General features: G+C 50.2%; 1 pseudogene; it reads left to right on the top strand.

Moving 5' to 3' along the window:
- Positions 1-459: 459 nt before the first annotated feature.
- Positions 460-3020, top strand: LOC136541398 (L-type lectin-domain containing receptor kinase SIT2-like; annotated as a pseudogene).
- The last annotated feature ends 10769 nt before the right edge of the window (positions 3021-13789 follow it).

Below are 13789 nucleotides of genomic sequence, written 5' to 3' on the forward strand. Positions count from 1 at the left end.
CGGAAGAAAAAAAATCTGAAATTTCGTATTACACAAATGCATCAGCTTTATTTTAAATATACAACTCTGGAGTTATATTTTGTACTTCTTATGTTGCATATTCTTCTACTCAATAGAAGTGTAGTCATAGATCATATTAATATTTTGTTTAGATCTGAAATTATTTGAAAAAAACATACATCTTGTTGAAGTCTCTAAAAATATAATTTCATGAATTTCAATTTCTCTAATTTCATGTGTGGCCAAAAAAAACTTGAATAACAAAATTGAGAACTCGGGAAGAAAGGGAAAGTAAATGGAAGAGAGAAAAAAAATCATGTGTGGCAGAGTAGATTTTTGTCCGGGTACAGAGTAGACAAACCCATTTGCACAGTTGTACCCTTGTGTAGTGTATATATACTCTCGGTGAGAGTGCGAAGTAGTACGTGAAGTACCCAGCACACTGCTCCTATAAATATTTCACAAGTTCCTTTCTCTTGCTCGCAATTGCATCTTGAATCGACGAAACACACAAAGTGGCAATGGCAACCATCCACGGCAAGAAGCTTATGCTTGTACGCTTGCTATTGCTCCTCGTGGGCCTCAACCTCAACCTTGTAGTACTCTGCAGCGACGGTGAATCCCACCACCGATTCGTCTACTCTGGTTTCGCCGGCAGCAACCTCATCCTCGACGGCGCAGCTACCATCACGGCAAGCGGCCTTCTTGAGCTCACCAACGGCACGACCCGCCTCAAAGGCCACGCGATCTACCCGACCCCGTTGCGCTTCCACGGTGCACCCGGAGGCGGAGGTGCCGGCGCCGTGCGGTCCTTCTCGGCGTCCTTCGTGTTCGGCATCCTCTCCGCCTACCCCGACGTGAGCGCAAACGGCATCGCGTTGCTCATCGCAGCGAGCAAGGATTTCTCGGCCGCGATGCCATCACAGTACCTCGGGCTCTTCAACATCAGCAACAACGGCAACGCGACCAACCGTGTCTTCGCGATCGAGCTGGACACCATGAAGAACAACGAGTTCAGGGACATCAGCGACAACCACGTCGGGATCGACGTCAACAGCCTCGTCTCGGTGAGCTCTACCAACGCCGGCTACTACCACGACGACGACGGCAGCGGCAGCGGCAGCGGCAGCGGCGGTGGCTTCCACAGCCTGACGCTGATCAGCCACGAGGCGATGCAGGCGTGGGTGGACTACGACGGCGAGGCCAAGAAGATCGACGTGACCTTGGCTCCTCTGACGATGGGCAAACCTGCCAGGCCGCTGCTCTCGGCAACCTACGACCTCTCAACGGTGATCCCAGACATGGCATATGTTGGCTTCTCATCGTCCACAGGCGCCCTCAGCTCAAGACACTATGTTCTAGGATGGAGCTTCGCCATGGATGGACCTGCGCCGGCCATCGACATCGCCAAGCTGCCAAAACTTCCCCGTGAGTTCCCAAAGCCAAGATCCAAGGTCATGGAAATCATCTTGCCAATAGCCACTGCGGCACTAGTTCTATTTGTGGGCACCGTTCTTGTTCTACTTAGGAGAAGACAGCTGCGGTACAGTGAACTGAGGGAAGATTGGGAGGTCGAGTTTGGGCCGCACCGGTTCTCGTACAAGGATTTGTTCCGGGCGACCGATGGATTTAAGAATAAAAATCTACTGGGAATTGGGGGATTTGGGAAAGTGTACAGGGGAGTTCTTCCGGCGTCGAAATCTGAGATCGCCGCCCGTGAAGAAGGTGTCACACATCTCGAAGCAGGGTATGAAGGAATTTGTCGCCGAGATCGTTAGCATCGGGCGCATGCAGCATCCTAGCCTTGTTCAGTTACTTGGTTATTGCCGTCGAAAAGGTGAGTTGCTCCTGGTGTACGAGTACATGTCAAATGGGAGCCTTGACAAGTACCTGTATGGTCAGGATGACAAACCAACTATAAGTTGGGCTCAAAGGATTAATATAATCAAGGGCATCGCATCAGGCTTGCTCTACCTCCATGAGGAATGGGAAAAGGTTGTCGTCCACCGGGACATCAAGGCGAGCAACGTGTTACTTGATAGAGGCATGAATGGTCGAATAGGTGACTTTGGGCTTGCAATGTTGTATGACCATAGTGCCCACCCACAAACTTCACATGTCGTCGGCACAATAGGATACCTTGCACCTGAGCTTAGCCAGACCAGTAAGGCGACCACTTTGACCGACATATTTTCCTTTGGTATATTCGTTCTTGAGGTCATTTGTGGGAAAAAGCCCATTATGCAAGATTCAGAAGATAACCACCAAATCTTGGTAGATTGGGTGGTCGAGCATTGGAATAAAGCATCCCTAATCGAGACGGTGGATACCAAGCTCCAAGGCGACTTCAATGTTGACGAGGCTTGCCTAGCACTAAAGATTGGATTGTTATGCTCTCATCCCTTTCCTGAAGCAAGGCCTAGGCCGCGTTTAGATGGCCACCGAATCGGCGCCGGCGTTTTTCCTGTAGCTACAGTATCTACATGTTGTTTCGTTTTTATTTGGTAATAATTGTCCAAACGTTGACTAATTAGACTCAAAACGTTCGTCTCGCAAAGTACAACCAAACTGTGCAATTAGTTTTTGATTTCGTCAACATTTAGTACTCCATACATGTACCGCAAGTTTGATGTGATGGAGAATCTTCTTTTTGCATAGTATCAAATTCAGGAGTTTGGGGCCAACTAAACATGGCCCTAGTATGAGGCAAGTTTTGCAATACCTCAATGGTGAAATGCCCGTGCTGGAGCTGGTTCCAGCACACCCAAGCTTCCAAATGCTGGCACTGATGCAAAATGAAGGGTTCGACTCATACATTATGGCATACCCTTCATCTGTGGGGAGTATCGAGAACACATCTGGGCTTTTGCAACAAAAATAAGATGCATGGACTTAATGATGGATACTATTTTCATGCTTCTTTAGTGTCTATGAATGGACACAGATGAATATGGCTTGCTGGTTACATGTATTTTCATCATGTTATTTGTATGATACCAAAGAAGTACATGGAAAAATATATGAATAAACTTCCCTTCTCTAAATTCATCTCCTGGAAGAGCTGATCTCCAATTTCGTCATGGTATTGTTCCCATATATAAGAGAGTAATTATGAAAAACTGGTTGATCTAAGTTCTAGTTGCTACTAAGCAATCCATTAACGCTAGCAATAGTAGAGAGAAGAGTCATTATGAGCAAGTCCACAACTTTTTCATCGGTTTCACACAAACGATGCACGCACTTCTCAAACCCAACCATTTGTTGTGCCCGAATCATAACTCACCAAAGACTGTATGCAACTATGCAAATAGATTTTACTCTGAAGAGATGTACACTTTATTGACAGGTTAGGTCACCGCACCATGGAACCACCATGATAGCACAACCTTATATTACTAACCATTGCTCACCGTAGCATTATCCCACCTACTCCCTCCATCCCATAATACTTCCTTCTAGCAGTCTACTCTTGTCCCAAATTAGTTATTCTCACTTCTCAATGCACCTTTATCTTTTTCCAATATATCTCATCTCCCTCTCAATGCACCTGATAGGAACCCTGGTCCTACCGGGAACTGATCTCAGGTTGTATGAGTGGGAGGGAGGAAGTCGAGGCTTGAGCGAGCGAGGAAGACGGCGCGGAGGCGCGAGAAGGCAGAGAGTGGAGGCGCTACAGTTCCGTCGCTACAGTACCGCGGTACTGTTCATGGAAGGAAGAAGAAAGAAGGCGGCTAGGGTTTCTCCCGGCTCACCGAGGAAGCCGGAAACAATAATTGTTTCTGCTTAATTAATCCCAAAGGGTGTTTACAATATATATAAGCCTCTCTCTAATAAATAATAGAAAAGTATCTCTAAAATACTATAAAATAGAATAACTATGGGCTTTTAGCCCCCTCTTACCGGCAGCCTCCCTAGCCACTGTTGGGCCTGCGCCTATAGGGAATGCCGGTCATAACATCTCTCCCCGCCTGGACAAACAGCTCGTCCTCGAGCTGGAACTCCGGGTAGGCCATCTTGAACTCAGCGACCAACTCCCAAGTGGCGTCTTCAACAGGCAGGCCACGCCACTGAATCAAAACCTTCCAGACACCGCGGCGCTGCTGGGCGCGCAACGCACGCTTCGGAGCAGGAAGGATGCGGCCATCCTGAGTCGGCAGAAGAGCACCGGGCGCTGCAGGTGGGTCGCCGCGGTGCTGCTTCAGCAAGCTGACGTGGAAGACATCATGGAGACGCGCACCATCCGGAAGCTGTAGGCGATACGCCACGCGCCCGATACGTTCCAGGACGCGGAAGGGGCCAGCCCACCGTGGCCCCAGCTTCTGCCTGGCGCGAGGGTCCAGGGACTGCGCGGTACGGTGAAGAAGGCGCAGCCAGACCCAAGCACCGACGTCGAACTCCACCTCTCTGTGATGAGCGTCGTAGTAGCGCTTGGCGAGCTGTTGAGCTTGGACGAGACGCTGCCGGACTTCGGCCAACATCTCATCCCGGCCACGGAGAAGAGCATCGGCCGCCTCTGTACGGGCAGTCCCCGGTCGGTAAGGCAGAATCGGCGGCGGGGGACGCCCGTACACCACCTCGAAGGGCGTCGCGCGAAGAGCCGTATGGAACGAAGTATTATAGCAATACTCCGCCCATGACAGCCAGTCCACCCATGCGCGAGGCCGATCACCTGTCACACAGCGTAGGTACATAGCAATCACCTTGTTGACCACCTCCGACTGGCTGTCCGTCTGAGGATGGAATGCTGTGCTCATACGAAGAGTCACTCCCGCCATTTTGAAGAGATCACGCCAGACGTGACCGGTAAACACGGGGTCCCGATCGCTGACAATGGATGTCGGGAACCCGTGGAGGCGGACGACGCCGTCGAAGAAGGCGCGGGCGACGGTAGCAGCCGTGTAGGGATGCCCGAGCGCAATAAAATGCGCATACTTGGAGAAGCGGTCCACGACGGTGAGGATGACGGACTTGCCGCTGACCTTGGGCAGGCCCTCGATAAAGTCCATGGAGATGTCCGCCCATACTTGGGACGGCACCTCCAGGGGCTGCAGCAGCCCCGCTGGGCGCATGGCGTCGGTCTTGTTGCGCTGGCACACCTCGCAGGCGCGCACCCAGTCTTGGACAAGCGCGCTAATCACCGGGGATATAGAAATCCGAGCGAAGGCGGTGCAAGGTCTTCTGGATGCCCTCATGGCCGGCCCCATGGGCAAGCTGGACGGCCTGATGGCGAAGGTCGCTGGCGTCGGGGATGAAGATGCGGCGGCCGTGCAGCAGGAGACCGGCGTCCACACGCCAAGGAGCAGACAGCTCCCCCGCTGCCAAGCGTTCCTGCAATAAAACTGGCGTCTGGGGCAGCAGCAGTGGCGCGGCGGACGTCGTCGAGGAAGGCGAACGAAGGCCCCGACGTGGCAGCCGCGGTCGCTGAAGCGTCACGCGCCGTGGTCAGGTCAGCGTCGCGGCGGGACAGCGCGTCTGCCACTGTGTTCAGGCGCCCCGGCCGGTACTCCACGGCAAAGTCGAAGCCAAATAGCTTGCTGACCCACTGGTGCTGAGGCACGGTCGACAAGCGCTGATCCAGAAGGTACTTGAGGCTGTAGTGATCCGTCCGCACAACGAAGTGGCGACCCCAAAGGTACGGCCGCCAATGCCGCACCGCCTGCATGAGCCCAATAAGCTCACGCTCATAGGCAGTGAGCTTGAGATCACGCGCCGCAAACGGCCGATTGAAGAACGCGAGGGGACCGGCGCCGAACCCCGCACCCGAAGCGTCGCTGTCGACCACGAACACCTTGTCGAAGTCGGGCATCTGCAAAACCGGCCCGGTGGTGAGGGCGCTCTTGAGCGCCGAGAAGGCCGCCTGGGCCTCGTCGTCCCAGGAGAACGTGTCACGGCGCAAGAGGCGCGTCAGTGGCGCCGCGACGACGCCGAAGTCCCGGATGAACTTCCGGTAGTAGCCGGCGAGGCTGAGGAAGCCACGCAAGGCACGGGCGGACTGCGGGGTAGGCCAGGAAGCGACCGCCACAATCTTTTCCGCATCCATGGCGACCCCCTCGGCGAAGATGATGTGGCCGAGGTACGCCACCAACGTCGCCCCAAATGAGCACTTAGAGCGCTTCAGGTGAAGTCGATGGGCGCGGAGAGTGTTGAGGACGACGCCGACGTGCTGCAGGTGCTCCGCCCAGGATGAGCTGTAAATCAAGATGTCATAAAAAAACACCAGCACAAACCTTCGAAGGTACGGGCGAAGAACATCGTTCATCAGGGCCTGGAATGTTGCCGGGGCGTTGGAGAGCCCAAATGGCATGACCAGGAACTCGTAGTGACCCTGATGGGTACAGAAGGCCGTCTTGCTGATGTCATCAGGGTGCATCCGCACCTGGTGATAGCCGGACCGCAGATCCAGCTTGGTGAAGAAGCGAGCGCCATGCAGCTCGTCTGTCCACCACCGGTATAGGAAACTTGTCCTTGGAGGTCTTCGTGTTAAGGGCGCGGTAGTCGATGCAGAACCTCCAAGAGTTGTCCACCTTGCGAACAAGGAGGACCGGGGTGGAGAACGGCGAGGTGCTTGGCCGAATAATGCCCTGGGCCAGCATCTCAGCACACTGACGCTCGAGCTCATCCTTCTGCAATTGCGGGTAGCGGTAGGGGCGCACCGCCATCGGTGCAGTCCCGGGAAGCAGGTGGATGCGGTGGTCGTACGGGCGCTACGGAGGGAGCCCCGTGGGCTCGGCGAAGATGTCGTCGTACTGCAGGAGGAGACGGTCCAGCAGCGGCAGTCGTGGGTCAGCCGCGACCTCGGCCACAACCTGCTGGGGGGTGGACGCCCTCGGCCCGGGCACCCCCTGCCACGTGACGCGTCGTCCATTCCGCTAGAACGACAGCGTGAGAGCGTCGCAATCCCACAGCACGGGCCCCAGTGTCCGGATGAAGTCGAAGCCGAGGATGAAGTCGAAGGCCCCCAAGCTGAGGCCGACGCAGGTCATGGCGAGGTCCTCGTCGCCGATACGGATGGGCACATCACGTGCGATCCCTTCGCATGCCAGGCGATCACCATTGGCCACGGTGACACGTAGATGCTCGCCACCAGTGGGAGAGAGACCGAGGCAGCGCATCGCAGCCCCTTGGACGAAGTTGTGTGTCGAGCCGGTGTCGAGGAGGGCGAGGAAGTGCGCGCCCTTGACGACGACCGGCAGCAGCATGGCGTTCGATGGCTGGATACCAGCAACGGCGTGGAGGGACACCACAAGGGCGTTAGCCGTGCCCGAGGTGTCGTGGTCAGCCGCCTAGCTCCTCCGGATGGGCGGCTGTAGGGCCGTCCGCAACCGCTACGTCGCCCGACTCGTCGTCTATGTAGTCAGTCGTCTCGAGGAAGAAGAGACGTTTGCACACGTGGCCGCGCACAAACGGCTCGTCGCAATTGAAGCACAGTCCCTGGCGACGACGTTCCGCCTGTTCGGCCGGTGAGAGACGACGGATCATGCGCGGCTGGCCGGGAACAGCAGGGGCAGCCGGCTAGGTCGGGGCCAGGGCAGCCGGCGTCGTCGGCGCGGGGCGTGGGCCGCGGCTCCCCCCGCTGCTGCAACTGCTGGAGGGCAGGGAGGAACGCCGCCGTGCGACGCTCGAAAGCCCGCGCGTAGTACATCGCCGTTTGCAGGTCTTGCGGGTGGTGCATCTCCACATCGCACTTGATGTGCTCGGGAAGGCCCCCCACATACAGCTGGGCCTTCTGGCGGGCGTTGAGCTCGGGTTCATGACAAAGGACGGCGTTGTAGCGTTCGGAGTAGTCCGCCACCGTAGAAGTGAAGGGCAGCCGGGCAAGCTCCGCCAAGCGGGTGCCCTGCGTTGGAGGACCGAAACGGAGCCGGCACAGCTCGCGAAACCGCTCCCAGGCCGGCATGCCTTCATCCTGTTCGAGGGCGTAGTACCAGGTCTGTGCCGCCCCATGGAGATGGTACGACGCCAGCCACGTGCGATCCGAGGCGAGAGTACGCTGGCCGCAGGAAAAATTGCTCACACTGGTTGAGCCAGTTGAGCGGATCGACGCCCCCATCGTAGGTGGCGAACTCCAGTTTGTAGAACCGCGGCGGAGCGTGGGCGTCGGGGCGGCCGCTGCCCCTAGCGGCAGACGAGACAGGAGCGTCCGCCGTAGAGCAGGGACCCATCGGTGCCCCCGTAGAACGTCTCGGACAGCCGTGGCCGAAGGCATGACGGTGGTGGACACGACTGACGGCGTCACGGTGGTAGCCGACGTGTAGACTGGTGGCGTCGTGCCCATCAGTGCCCACGACGGGATGGGCGACGGCGAGGCTGGCCACCGCAGCTATCGCAGGGGAACCCCCTGGCTGCCCTGCGGCACTGCCGAGGGAGAAAACTCATGGGAAGGGACGTCATCGGCTCAGGCGGTGGCGGGGGCGGCTGCGACGCGGGCGGTGGAGGGGGCGGCGGAAGGAGGCCCACCACAGATTGCTGCAGGGTGGAGACGTTGAGGCTGAGGGCATCCACCGTACGGCCGATCTGATCCATGTTGCGGGCAAATTATTCCATCACACCGGCTAAACCCTCGAGGGTGAGAGCGGTGCCAGAGGTCTCCGAGAGTTCGGAGGACGCGGACGGCATCGGAACAGACAACACCGGTGTCGGCAGGACGCCGGAGGATTGCGGAGCTGTGGACATCGTCCTGGAAATCTCTGATACCAAGGTGATAGGAACCCTGGTCCTACCGGGAACTGATCTCAGGTTGTATGAGTGGGAGGGAGGAAGTCGAGGCTTGAGCGAGCGAGGAAGACGGCGCGGAGGCGCCATGGCTGCGCAGGCGCGAGAAGGCAGAGGGTGGAGGTGCTACAGTTCCGTCGCTACAGTGCCACGGTACTGTTCATGGAAGGAAGAAGAAAGAAGGCGACTAGGGTTTCTCCCAGCTCCCTGAGGAAGCCGGAAACAATAATTGTTTCTGCTTAATTAATCCCAAAGGGTGTTTACAATATATATAAGCCTATCTCTAATAAATAATAGGAAATTATCTCTAAAATACTATAAAATAGAATAACTATGGGCTTTTAGCCTCCTCTGACCGGCAGCCTCCCTAGCCACTGTTGGGCCTGCGCCTATAGGGAATGCCGGTCATAACAGCACCTTTCTCTTTTTCCAATATATCTCTATCTCTATATCTCTCATCATTTCTTGTGCACTGCACATTTTACCCTCCTCCTTAATTCCCATGCCCAGAATTAAAAAATCATCTATTTAGGCCCTGTTTGGATGAATTTTAGATTCTTAAAAATCAGTTTTTGTCTCTAGTTTTTAAAATCTGGATTCTAAGCAAAAATTGGGGGTGGTGTTTAGATCCCCCAGTTTTTAAGAATCTGACTTCATTTATTACTCTACGGGTCACAAGAAAATGGCAAATAAAAGCTAGGTATCAACAGCTTCCTGGTTTTTAAGAATTTGGTAAAAACTGGCATAAAAAACTATCATGTCTGAATCTTTAGAAACTGGCAAAAATTGGAGGGATCCAAACATGGCCTTAGCATAGAAGCACAACCATGGGGGGGGGGGGGGGGTTAGGCTAAGCCCTGTCACATACATGGTCATGTACTTTTTACCACAAATTGGGTTACCCAAACTGGCATATCAACTCATCAATCCATATTTAGGACAAGATGTATATCTTTCTTACTCAATCACAAAGTTTTAATCCAACAACTCACCAGTATCCCACATAAGGAACCCTATCCATCCCATCTTTAAGGTAAACATCACCAAAATGTAATTGTTCAATTAAACTCTTAACAAGACCCCAAACCAATTCATACGAACAAAACATATTATATTTCCACCTAGTTGTCCTGGGAGCCTTTTTTTAGCTTTGTATTTTTTACAAACTGATTCTCTGTTCCCCCTTTCGAAATCTACATATCTCTGCCATCGAGGTAGCGATACATTTCTCTAAACACTTGTACCAATATTTTCTGTAATAGTGATACTTTTTCGCTTAAGAAAGATTTTATTAGAATTTCCAGAGCAGCACCTCAGGGTGATACAAAGCATTCAAAAGTTCTTTCGACCCCTACCCATTAAAAAACACACAACCATAAAACAAGGAACCAGACACACTCTAGTTTCCATCCATGCGCGCACTATATCACCACCCATGTGCCTCGAAAAAAAATGTTCTTAACCACCCGTGCCAACTTCTAGGAAGCCAGTACAACTAAAAAAGATAATCTTGCAACTAGTTCTTTTTTGCTTCTCTTGAAAGAGAGGCAAATATTTTTGAGAAAGAACATGCAGCTCCCCTCCAACCATTGTGTTCTATGCTCAAAACAGATAGATAAAACGATGGAACATACTTTCTACCAATGCATCTTTGCGAAACAACGTTGGAATATTGTCAACATGAAAATCTGAATCAGTCCCCTCATATCAGATACTTTAATTCTTTAAGGCATGCTTAGTTGTGCCTTTCTTCATTCAAATGTTGGAGGCTCTGCACTGCAAGAAATGAACACATCTTAGTACACTCAATTACTCAAACAGCTGCAATGGTTATCCATCATGGAATAAAAAAGTAATACCACTACTACAAAATGTATTTTTAGAGGTGGACGAAATGAATTTTTTAGAGGCGATTAATTAGCCCTCCTTTGGCCAAAGGCCTCTAGAAATCGGTGATTTCCAGAGATGGCTTCAAATCTCAGAATGGCTACACAAAGTCTCCAAGATCCCATTTGTAACCTTTTTATTTCGCCTTTAGTTTCTTTTTATTTGTATATTTGTTATCTTAGACCTTTTTCCTGTATACTGTACTAACTAGCACTAGTACAGAAACGGGCTTTACTCCCGGTTGGAAAACCCCTTCAGTCTCGGTTTCCCAACCGGGAGCACGAATCCGGGACTAAAGGGCCCATCCTTTAGTCCCGGCTTCTCGCCCGGGACTAAAGGTGGCCTCCCGGCCTGGCCACGTGGGGCGGCCCTTTAGTCCCGGTTGGTATTACCAACCGGGACTAAAGGTTTCCTTTTTTTTGTTTCTATTTTCAATTGATGATTCGTTTTGGTTTTCGAATAGGTTTTTGAATACGCATTCTACGCCGCTTGTAATATACGTATTCTACACGTTTATAATGTTTGAACATTTTGTACAAACTAAAGTATGAAACTAACGTATATATTACATGCATATACATATATTGTACGTTATTTTATGTACATATAATATATATATATATATATATATATATATATATATATATATATATTACAAATAAAGCTTGCATTGTATATTCTATCATATCCTTGGGATAACAAATTCACTCCATCTGGTTTGGCTTCCATGTTTCGTTGACGGCATTGTAGAACTCGCCGGCGGGGTTGAGGACCTGGTCATTAAGAAATCCTGCTATGGTCTCTTAAATTGCTTTCAGCTGGTCACGTCGTATGACTTTTTCCTTCAACCATAGAGTCTTCAATAAAAGTTAAAGGAAAAGTATTAATATATATATGTGTTGGTCACGTGATTACTTATATATATGAGCAACAAAAGAAATTGTGAATATATGAATATATTTATATAACGTACTTTGAGGATCTCTTCAGGAGTTCTTTTTGCGTACGCCATGATGAACTCGCAAACATAGTATCCGCAGTAGTTGTTCCCCTGTTCTTGCCTCAGAACCCACTTTTACGAGAAAAAAGATCCGGTGAATTGAAAGCATGCATGGTGTTAATTGAATTATATATATATATATATATATATATAGCTAGTACTTACTTTGTGTGCGATTACATCCAGTGGCGCTTTGCAATGTTTCATGTGGTGTTCCTCAATGAAACTTTTCCAAACACTACGCCCAATAAAATAAAAAATTAATTTGGCCTTTAATAATTGTTGCAGTTAAGAGATCGGGGTATATATAGTTGCTAGAGAGATCAAATTACCCTTGGATAATATCTATCATGTCTTGGTACTCTGTTTACTCTTTTCTTAACGAGTCTAAGATGCTCAACCGACTATTGGCCATATCGATGACCATCAATATCAGTGATTGCTGCATATGTTTTTATACACAAATATGATCGACATTAACTAGAGTCAACATATATATATATATATATATATATATATATATATATATATATATATATATATATATATATATATATATATATATGGGAGATAGCTTAGCTAGTAAGCAAATAATTGAACAAATGTCCATATGATCGACATTAATTATTTAACACTCACTTGAAGTTGTAGGGGAAGAGTATGTTCTTGTTTTGTTGGTTCACTAAGAACCTCATGAGATTTTTCTCGAGTTCAGCTTTCCATTGAGGCGGGGGGTTAGGGTGTTTGAATACGACATTTGGATCAATGAAACCAACATCATTATCCTTTCTCTTTCTGAGTTCTGTCATCTCATATCTGCATATATAAAAATATAGTGTGAGGATATATAATTTATATATATACATGTAGCTTTATATATATACACTTTAATAGTAGAAAATAATCACACTTACAGACAATAGCAGCTAATGAGACTTTTGTCGAGAGAGTCCAGGTGGCATAGTTGGTGTAATTCTACAAACTCGACATATATAACGTCATCGCCACGGAAGTAATGTTGGTTTCTAACTCTGACAGGAACAAAGGCCTCTCCCCGTTCACACGCCGCCATGTACCACTTGTTTAGCAGGTACATTTGCGTACCCAGATTCACCTAAGGCCTCAGGGTTGCATAGACTCTTTCCATGTTCAAATTTCTTCCAAGGATCCACTTTCGGAGCAGATGGTCCTTCAGCGAGCACTTGGGCAAGGTCCAAACCAGTTTCCTCGTAAAACCGAGCCAGCTCCTCAAAATCGACGTCTAAGTCTAAGTTCGAACCATATTCATTACGAACGACAAGAGGGGGGACTGATTGTTGCGATTGTTGTCCGAGTTGTGCAACACCTTTCCCTGGTCTAGTCTTTTTCTACGCCGCCTCAAATGACTTGGTGAGAGAGCGGTCGTAGTCCGATTTTGGCAGGGTCTTTTGAGATTCCCGCTTTTTCTGGTCCACCTTCTTTCTTAGAAGATCTGGAGGTAGGTAGAAGTACGGTTTCTCCGGGTTCTCCCTCGCTTCTCGTTGCTTTTTCACTTTTTTGAAGAAACTGTCCACATCTTTTTGTACTGCAGCATTTAATTCCTTTTCACTTTTCTCGTAAGACAGTTTTTGGGGAATAATTGGATTAGATGTGGCTTTCTTCTTTGCCGGCTGGTGGGCCAACGGCTTCGTTTGCGGGGTGGACCTCTTAGGAGCTGGCTTCTTCTTAGTCATCAAGGGAGGCGGGGAAGCCATTGGAGACCTCTTTGGAGGCGTTGGAGACCTCCTTAGAGGTGGCGGCGGTGGCGGCGTTGCCACCTGATTTCCCGGAGCACTATGATGATATGGAGATTGGATAATTGGACTTAGGTTGGCGGAGACCCTGCTGTGTGAGTACAAAAAAGAATAATTAGGTATAAGAAATTGTTATTTTTAATCATGCATGTCAATAGAAAATTAGTGAAATTTTTTTTGTTCACTTATGTCCGCACCTATTGTCTGGCAATTGAGGAAGCGGCGGTGGACTAGAGACCCCAGGAATAATGATGTAGCGCTTGCGCCATAGTATGAATGTCTTCTCTGCTTCTCCTAGAGTCTTCTCCCCATCACCTCCTGGAATGTCAAGAGCCAGATCACTAAAACCTTTGTTAACTCTATCCACTGAGACGCTAACATATCCAGGTGGTATTATTGCCCCATGGATTCTTGGTGT

Source organism: Miscanthus floridulus, chromosome 3 (genome assembly GCF_019320115.1).
Source record: "Miscanthus floridulus cultivar M001 chromosome 3, ASM1932011v1, whole genome shotgun sequence".
Lineage (NCBI taxonomy): Eukaryota > Viridiplantae > Streptophyta > Magnoliopsida > Poales > Poaceae > Miscanthus > Miscanthus floridulus.